The sequence below is a fragment of the Monodon monoceros genome, unplaced genomic scaffold, assembly GCF_005190385.1.
Source record: "Monodon monoceros isolate NGI ecotype Baffin Bay Population unplaced genomic scaffold, NGI_Narwhal_1 Contig4826_ctg1, whole genome shotgun sequence".
NCBI lineage: Eukaryota > Metazoa > Chordata > Mammalia > Artiodactyla > Monodontidae > Monodon > Monodon monoceros.
Window position 1 is genome coordinate 1 of NW_021700692.1, and position 10000 is coordinate 10000.

General features: G+C 43.1%; 2 pseudogenes; both read left to right on the top strand.

Moving 5' to 3' along the window:
- The first annotated feature begins 7 nt into the window (after positions 1–7).
- LOC114888559 lies at positions 8–1372 on the top strand (annotated as a pseudogene).
- A 4705-nt stretch (positions 1373–6077) lies between these two features.
- On the top strand, positions 6078–6984 carry LOC114888626 (annotated as a pseudogene).
- Positions 6985–10000: the final 3016 nt, after the last annotated feature.

Genomic DNA, 10000 nt, shown 5'->3' on the forward strand with positions numbered 1-10000 from the left:
AGATCTGCCATGTGTTATGGAAAGTTTGAAAACCATTGATAAAAAAAACCTTTTACAAGACAGCTGATGTCTCTCAGATGCTTGTCGCTACAGTTGACGGTGATCTCTATCCTCCCGTTGAGGAACCAGTTGCCACTGCTGATCCCAAAGCAAGCAAGAAAAAGGATAAGGACAAAGAGAAAAAGTTTGTATGGAACCATGGAATTACTCTGCCTCTAAAAAATGTCAGAAAGAGAAGGTTCCGTAAGACAGCAAAGAAGAAGTATATTGAGTCTCCAGATGTGGAAAAAGAAGTAAAGCGGTTGCTGAGCACAGATGCGGAAGCTGTCAGTACCCGTTGGGAAATAATTGCTGAAGATGAAACAAAAGAAGCAGAAAATCAAGGCCTTGATATCTCTTCCCCAGGAATGTCTGGCCACAGGCAGGGCCATGACTCATTAGAACATGATGAGCTTCGGGAGATATTCAATGACCTTAGCAGCAGCAGTGAAGATGAAGATGAGACACAGCATCAAGACGAAGAAGATATAAACATCATTGACACTGAGGAAGATCTGGAAAGGCAGCTACAGGACAAGCTAAATGAGTCAGCTGAACACCACCAAGAAAACGAGGGAACTAATCAGCTGGTTATGGGAATTCAGAAACAGATTGATAACATGAAAGGCAAGCTCCAAGAGACCCAGGACAGGGCGAAGCGACAGGAGGATCTCATCCTGAAAGTGGAAAACCTGGCTCTCAAGAACAGATTTCAGGCTGTGCTGGATGAACTGAAACAAAAGGAAGACCGAGAAAAGGAGCAGCTCAGCTCTTTGCAAGAAGAGCTAGAATCACTCCTAGAGAAGTGAGGAGAGCTTTGATACTTAATTTCATTCCTGACAGTGGTCAGCCTTGAAAGAAAAACTTTGTTTTCATCACCTGGACTAGATAGTAAAACTTTGCAGTAGTTCCCAATTTCCTCCCCTGCCTTCTATTGGATTTGTCTTGTAGTCAAATATAACTGTGAATTTCTATCCCATTTGTCTTCTGGAACCACTTTGGTGGGTGTTTGTCCTGTAGTAAGTAGGAATGTATAGACAGGTAAATGTAGGGAAGTTGTAGGATTAGTGGAGTGAACAGTTCAGTTTAGCAATTAATCACAGCTTCACTGCAGGACTTTGCTGCTGTTTCTCCGTTTACCAGAAGCTGCCATTGCTACTCTGTGATGCCATCTGAGATAAATAAGTAGAGTCTAGTTTGGTGGCAGTGAAGTTTGTTTACATATGTTTTCCCATGCTGTAGCTATTGTCCCAGTTATTCAAAGCAGTTTTCCACGTTTTGCATTGCAAATCATTTCATAAAGTTGTTTTCACAATAAATAAAAGCAAGTAATTTTCACCTTATAATGTGTCTTGCTCTTTTAGGGGTAGTGGGTATCAGATCCTCTTCTGAAGTGGTTTCTTTATGGGGTTTAATGGACTGACCAATTGGATTCTGTTTTGTAGGAAAAGAAGCAGATATGTTAGAATTTAAGAAAAAGAGGAACAGCAGAGGCAAAGAAACGGGGAAATGTCATCTTTGCATTATGTTTCCAATCCACCTGCTCCATTTGGAGGTCAGGAGATAAAGAACGTTCCTAAACTCTCCTAAATTCTTTTCTTTCAGCCTGATCTCACCACATTCTCTCACTATTTTCAATCCTGAGCTTATTTACATTTTTTTTCAAGGAGTTTAATTACTACTCTTTCTCTATAATAGTCTATTGGGATAAATACTGTTATGCGTCTATCACACCAAAGTCTAAGTTACCTGTTGCCCATGTCCTCACTAGGCTGTAAATTCACCGAGATTACGTACTTTGCCTTGTTAGTCACTGTAAACTTACTAAAGAAGAGTAGAGATTAAAATCACAAGGTCAGGAGATGTGGTGCCTGTGTTTGTATCCTATTTCAGTGACCTAGTTGAGATTGATCTTGGGCAAGTAAATTAATCTGTTGGTTTCAGTTTCCTCATCTCTAAAATGGAGGTGATAATATTACCTACCTCGGGGCCCTTGAGTTGTTGGCTATTGAGTTGATACATATAAGGACTTGGAACAATTCCTAGAATAAAAGCAAACTGTCATTGCCTATTTACTAGGGCCTGAACGTACAGGGATCAAAAATTTGATTTAAAGACTGATTGAAATGGTAGAAAAGTGTAAAAAGAAACAGCTGCTTTAAATGGGGTTGACTGATTTCAAATTAAAGAATCATTCTAAAAGTTTATAAATTACAGCAGAAACAAAGTTTGCTTCAAATACCTCCGCAGCATTAGCAAACTGAGTCAGTTTACTACTGTAGCTCTGGTTTTTATTTGATTCATTTACGGCTTGGTCTTGCATAAATATTAAAACCTCCATAATGAAGAGTAATTATCTGTTATGTAAACTTCAAAAGAGAAAAACTTAACTGAAGAAGATTGGGATCCATTTCCCTTCATGTAAATCCAGAGTTACCAAAAAAGACTCACTTTTCTCATAGCTCCCTTGCCTGATGAGTGTGATGTATAGTTGGGCTACGGTTTTCAATATTTCTGAGTTCATGAATGGAAGTTGAATTTTTTAAATTAGTGTCTTAAAATAGTATAGGAGAAAACTCACTGAAAATTTTAAGCAATGCAGAAATTTTATAAATTCTTAATTTTATTCACTCCCCTATTGCCGGTCACTTAGGTTGTTCCATTTTAAATTTGCTATTACACAGAATGCTGCAATAAGCATGTCAGTGTGGTCTCTGTTTTGCATTATTTCTATAGATTAGGTAAATGGGATCTTTATGTTCACATCTAAATGTCATAAAGCCTGACGTTTTGAATTTGTAGATCAAATGTTTGAGACAGAAAATTTGGACAAATTGTGACCAATCATGTCTCTGAAGGACTGTCTTCAACTCTGCTTAAACTTTTATTACCTGGTAAGAATTGTGTGAAAACACAGACTAGGAAGACTGCTCACCACACAGCAGGTACATTGGCCTTCTTTCTATATTTCAAACGCCCAGCTCTTTCACACTACAGAGTTTTACTTATATTACACTTATATTTCCCTTTTCCTGGAACAGTCTCCAGATAGTCTCATGGCTAGCTTTTTGTTACTCAGCCCTCAGCTCAAACCTTACTTTCTCTGGTAATCCTATCTGGCTACTCAATCTGATTGCTAGGGAACATGTGATGTGGGTGTGCATCTTCACTGAAAATTTGGAAGTTCCTTTGCCATTGTTTTCCATGTATGCGTGGGAGTACATGTGCTCCAAGTCCAGCTGTTTAAATATATTTCATGGAACTTGAGATCTGTGTATTATTGCACAACTGTGTCTGATAATTCAATGAAATTACAGACGATTTCCCTATTAATGCCCTCATGATCCCTGGCGCTGATTACTGACTTGGTTTCTCCAAAACATATACATATATGAATTTAATGCAAAAGCCGTTGATGATTTATTGTAGTATCCTGCATCTCTTGTGTTTGTAAAAACAGTATGTGCTTTTAAAAAATAAACAATGAACCATAGGTAATTAATGGACAGTTTTAAAAAACCAAAACAGTTTTTAAAAACCCTCAAATGTGAGGGACTTCCCTGGTGGTGCAGTGGTTAATCCACCTGCCAATGCAGGGGACACAGGTTTGAGCCCTGGTCCGGGAAGATACCACATGCTGTGGAGCACCTAAGCCCATGTGCCGCAACTACTGAGCCTGCATGCCACAAGTACTGAAGCCCGTGCATCTAGAGCCCATGCTCTGCAACAACAGAAGCCAGCGCAATGAGAAGCCCGTGCACCGCAACGAAGAGTAGCCCCCGCTCGCGGCAACTAGAGAAAGCCTGAGCACAGCAACAAAGACCCAATGCAGCCAAAAATAAATAAATATATAAATAAAGTTAATTTTTAAAAAACCATCAAATGTGATATGAAATTTTTAAAATTTTTTAAATTAAAAAATTTTTTTTCTAGTTTAAAATGGCACATTGTTCTCATGAATCTCTTTTCTCTGTCAGATAGCCTGCTAATATAGTAACCCCCAAGGGCAAGGAAAATAGGAGATGAGACAACAATGGATGAGAGATGTTAATGTTTTCAGAAGGCCAAAGCAGATGAAGAAACGATAAATTCATAGATCACAGAAAGTTACATGCTAAATGTCTGCAAGGAGGTATACCAAGGAGAAACAAACCCACCCACTTGATATAGACACTGAGGCTCAGTTTTCGCAGGCAGTTTCCAAGGAGGAGGGAAGGCGTGAGGCTAGAAACAGGATTCATTAATATCTGTGTTCAGGGACTTCCCTGGCAGTCCAGTGGTTAGGACTCTGGGCTTCCACCGCAGGGAGCCCAGATTCCATCCCTGGTCTGGGAACTAAGATCCTGCATGCCATGTGGCACAGACAAAAAAAAATAAGATAAAATCTGTGCTCAGAGCTGTTGGATGTCCAGGAGCCCTATCTCACTCAAGCCAGATGACTTTTCCTTACCCATGCCACAGACAGAAAGTTTATTTTCTGGGTAAATTGAACCAAAGAAGGCACAGATGGAGGCTGGGAGTCCATAGCATTGAACAAGGGAATTGTGTGGAAGTCTGTTTTCTGACTGCGGGATGTCAACCCTCTTCTCCCACTTGGTGTCATTAAATCAGTACCCAAGGTAAACACCACCCGCACCCCCCCTCCCCCGCAAACACACACAGTCAAGACTGGAAGATTATTCTCTGAAGAAACCATATGGTACCAGAGAAAAGAAATCCAGATACATTTGGGCACTCTCCAAAGAAAAGGCCAAGTCACTACTTACTACAATGAAGTCTACCTGTTGCCAAACAGTATCCACGCACAATCTGCTTTTAGGTGCCTCACTTTTAAATATTAACTGATATCCAAAGAATCAGACAAGGAAAGCTTTCTAAATGAAAGAATCCTTTTAGCATACTTTCTGCCCCCCTCCACCATTTTGTTTTTACCCCCAAAGTAAAATACCGCCTAGGGCTTAAAATGTAAACTTTAAGAGAATTCGTTCCAACGCTGGGATTATAAGCATATGGGAGGATAAGTGTGTCCTGACAGCGGTACCCTCACTGATGCCCCAAACTGCATCTTGCCTACTAGGCCTGTAGTCAGTTATATCCAGAACTTCTGCTGCCTAAAGCTGCATGGCTCCTCAGCAAGAACCCCGAGACTTAGCACGCACAGAGCGCTGGAGCCACACAGGTCTTTTATATCAAGTTTTTTAGCTGTATATAAATGTTTTCCAATGCGATTGTACACGGCCTTGACTTAACCTCTAGAAATAACGAGGGTGTGCGTCCCACCAGCTCACAGGGCTTCAGGCCAGGATCCACGGCGATGTTACCACGAAAGAGGGGATCTGCCCGCCTCAGGCCTCCCCCCCCCCCCCCCGGCGTCGCCCCCGGCGAGCAAAGAGCTACACCTGGAGAGGCGCGGCGGCCGGCACCTTTGTGGAGCCGCCATTCCTCTCCGGAGACGATTAAGGGTTTTCTGATCCGAAGGAGCCACCGATTGTCAGGTAAACCCCGCAAAGTGTTTGTTCGTTTTCCCTATTTTAAACCTTTGTCTCTGTAGATTGACCCTTTGACCCCAGGCGCGATCTAGCACCTCCCATTTTCTTTTGCCGGGAGGTGGGGGTCTCTGGCCGAACAGGAAGGCAAGTCTTCGTCCGCCGCAGCAGCGCCTAGAGTTTCTGGCCGTAATCGCAGGAGTTTATCGGACAGCTTTCTACTGCTGTATTGAGAGTCATTAGAAGTGTTTCTCTAGTCTGCCCCGGGGCCCGCGGGCGCTGGGACTGCCTGGCGGCGCGGAGCGAGCGGGAGGGCGGCTGACGGGTTTAGGGCCCAGACGCGGAGGCCGCAGGGCGCCAGGAGAGGCGCGCGCGGGCCCGCGGGCCGGGGGGTATTTCAGTGCGTGGGGAGGGCGGCCCGCGGCCTAGTCTGGGGTTAAGCGGCTTCTCCCGCGCCGGAGAGAGAGCCAAGAGCAGGCGGCTGGACACGGGACGGCCTCCTAAGCTCCAGAGAGTTCCCTTCCTCGGAGACCAGCAGAAGAGTGGGCGAACATGAAATCCAATCCTGCCATCCAAGCCGCCGTCGACCTCACCGCGGGGGCCCTTGGGGGCACAGCCTGCGTCCTGACCGGGCAGCCCTTCGACACAATGCAAGTGAAGATGCAGACGTTCCCTGGCCTGTACAAGGGCCTCGTCGACTGTGGCCTGAAGACGTACTCCCAGGTGGGCTTGCGGGGCTTCTACAAAGGGACCGGCCCCCGCGCTGATGGCCTACGTCGCCGAGAAGTCAGTCCTCTTCTTGTGCTACGGCTTCTGCCAACAGTTCGTGAGGAAAGTGGTTGGATTGGACAAGCAGGCGAAGCTGAATGATCTGCAGACTGCGGCCGCTGGTTCCGTCGCCTCTGCGTTTGCCGCGCTGGCCCTGTGCCCCACTGAGCTGGTGAAGTGCCGGCTGCAGACCATGCACGAACTGGAGATGTCAGGGAGGACAGCAAAAAGCCATAATACAGTTTGGTCCGTCGCGAAGAGTATCCTTAGAAAGGATGGCCCCTTGGGCTTCTACCACGGACTCACGAGCACTCTGTTTCAAGTAGTACCAGGCTATTTCTTCTTCTTCGGTGGCTATGAACTGAGCCGCTCGTTTTTTGCCTCGGATGGATCAAAAGATGAACTAGGCCCTGTCCCCTTGATGTTAAGCGGTGGAATTGCTGGAATTTGCCTTTGGCTTGTCATATACCCAGTGGATTGTATCAAATCCAGAATTCAGGTTCTTTCCATGTTTGGAAAACAGGCAGGATTTATCAGAACTCTTTTAAGTGTTGTGAAAAAGGAAGGAGTAGCAGCTTTATATTCTGGTCTGAAAGCTACTTTGATTCGAGCGTTCCCTGCCAATGCGGCACTATTTTTGGCTTATGAATACAGCAGGAAGATGATGTTGAGCCAGTTTGAAGCATACTGAAGTGTCTTGGTGAATCTGGATCCAAGTACACGCCTTTGAGGACTATAATTTAACTCAGAGTTTCATGGAGCACTGGACCAGTGTGGTATTATTTTTGACTTCATGGGAACTTTGCTTTTGTCTTCCCTGCTTATATGCTAAATCTTAACCTTTATGGAAGAACCTCCATTTTATATCATATAATTTCTGCCCATAATTGTATTGAAATAGAAAAGTTGCTGCTCTTGTGTTTGGTGAGATAATACAGGGCGAGTGGGTGGCCGTATGTACCTAATCTGAAAAGCTAAACGTAGTTGTATCACCGGGCTTTTGCATAAATCTACACATGTCCATGCAGTTTCTTTGCTTATATGTTGTGAGTGAAACACAGTTTGGTTTCCATGTTTAATCTCATGTCACTAGAAAAACCGAGTTAAACATGTTTCAAGATGGTTATAAGTGATTATTTAACCCACTCAAGATGTAGGGTCTCTTTAAAAGTCTGCTTAACATGTGCACTATATTAGCCAATTAAAGTTTTTTAAAAGTTTTTGGTGCTTGAAAACGAAAATATCCATCTACATTTTTTCATTTACAATGATTTATTTTATTTTTTATTGAGGTAATCTTGATTTATGGCATTATATTTCTACATCTGTATACCCTACAATGTGCTCACCACCAAAAATTTATTTTTCATCTATCACCATACAGTTGATCCCCTTTATCCACTTTGTCTCCCTCGTTTACCTACCCGCCCTGATAACCACTACTCTGTTGTCTGTAATGACATGTTTGTTTTATTTGGTTTTGGTTTGTTCATTTATTAGGGGTTTGGTTTGTTTATTATAGTTTTTCATATTCCAGATATGAGTGAAATCCTATACTATTTATCTTTCTCTGTCTGACTTACTTCACTTAGCATAATACCCTCAAGTTCCCTCCATGTTGTCGCAAATGGCAAGATTTCATATTTTTTCTCATCTAGATTTTTTTTTAATATTTATTCATTTATTTGGCTGCACCGGGTCTTAGTTGCGGCATGCAGGATCTTTAGTTGCAGCATGCAGAATCTTTTTTTAGTCGTGGCATGCGGGATCTAGTTCCCTGCCCAGGGATCCAACCTGGGCTCTGTGCACTGGGAGCCTGGAGCCTTAGTCACTGGACCACCAGGGTGGTCTCCGTCATCTTAGATTCTTAAGAGGAGAATATACCTGCATACTGATGTGTCTTCCACAGCCTCGAGTTAAAGTTTCAGAGTAGGCATCCTGGATTTTCCCAAGATGTTCTACTCTTAAAATAGTGCTATTCATCTTAAAAGTGGGATCATATTCCACACTCTTAGTTAGGTGTGGCCTAACTAATCAGGCCTCTGGGAAGTAGAGCAAAGGCCTCTGGGAAGTAGCCTGGCCTTTGTCTGTACCACATTTCCTTCCTCTCTTCTCCCAAAGAGCTTCCCGTCTGCTCTCCTTTAGACTGAGGAAGGGGTGAGGGATGGGGCTGTGCTTCTGTGCTTGGATGAAGACCCATGTAGTTGACAACAGTTCTTAGCTTCCAGTCTCAGGGTCCTGGCCTGGGTAGGATTCCAGGATGTACTATTGGCCCATTTAGGGGTTGTTGATTCCTTTTGGATCGTTCGCTGTCCTCTCTGCCTCCACCAGTCAGAAACCCTTCCAGGGAACAGAGAGTGCCAAAGCCATGAGAACTTTTTGTTCCCTGATGGTGATCAGGTGATGTTACCAGTGGATGAAGTCCTCTCCTCTCAAATAGAACTAGACAGAACTTAGTGCTTGCAGTCCACAGTGATTAATGTTAGGGCTGACCCATCCTGAAGTTTACCTGAGGGCTGATAACTCCTTGTCATTTTTTTACACTGTTGGAAACTTCTAAATTTTGTACTGGCCATCTGTGAGTTTTATTGATGACTGTATATATGATGTGACTTTACAAAGCAATGAAACGTAAGAAAAGCAACTTTATTAAACTATACCATATGTATGTATATAGGCACTGACAAAAACCAAAAACAAAAAAACATAGTTCGTCTGATCCCTACACACTTGTGCATCTGTTCTCTGGCCCTATAATGTAAGAGAGTCATTCTTACTAAAGTAAGCCTCATCGTTCCATGATGATCCAAGACCAGCAGAGTCTCTCTCAATAAGAAGTGTTCTTAAGCAGCCTGTAAAGCTGAAAACAGGCAGGCTCCCAGTGTTAATGATCGCACGTAGCATGTGTGTCAATCACTGCTGGTGGAATGTACACCTGGTATGGAATCCCCAGTTTCCTTCAGCTTTCTTCTATCTGGGAAACCTCTGAGGTAAGTCTAGCCATATTGCCAGAGGCAAGAGGGTCAGGGTGATGGATGTTGACATATGGGGGCTGGGGCAGACATTTGGGGAGGGGATGCTCAGTGTCATGCCTGGTGTGCTCCAGAGCGGTGGCTGGTCTTCCATTTGCTTTTTCTTTAAAAGAAAACCATTTTCTACTTTACTTCTAAGTTATTTATACATTTAAGTTATATATTACGTACGTAAGTGGTCAGTAGCTACTTAATGGGGCTTCATTCAAGCAGGTCTGGATTAAAGCAGAAAAGAGAACAGGAATGGCTTCTGCAGGAAGTGGAGCTTTCAAAGTCCGAAGGCCCCCTGCTCAGTACCCATGAGCTTGTCTCAATTAGCCCTATAGTCAAAGGACCTTTTCACATGTTGTCCATTAAAGGTTTACCTAAATATCTTCAATAGAAATTATTTGAGCCAAGCAAGAGTGGGAGTAAGGAATCGAAACCTAAGTCAAAAGAGTTGTTTTCCACCCTTTTTGCTTAATTCATGGTTCAACATTTAGATACAATTTGTACCACTCCAGATCTGTACTCAGACAAAAATATAGTAACTTGAAATATTGTGTTTAAAGAAATTTGAGTGTTCTATCATTAAATTATTTACCTAAATAAAAATATTTATTGAATTCACACCATTTACAGTATACTGTATTGAGCTCTGGGTATTCAGATATTAATGGTCTGGTTTCTGTTCTC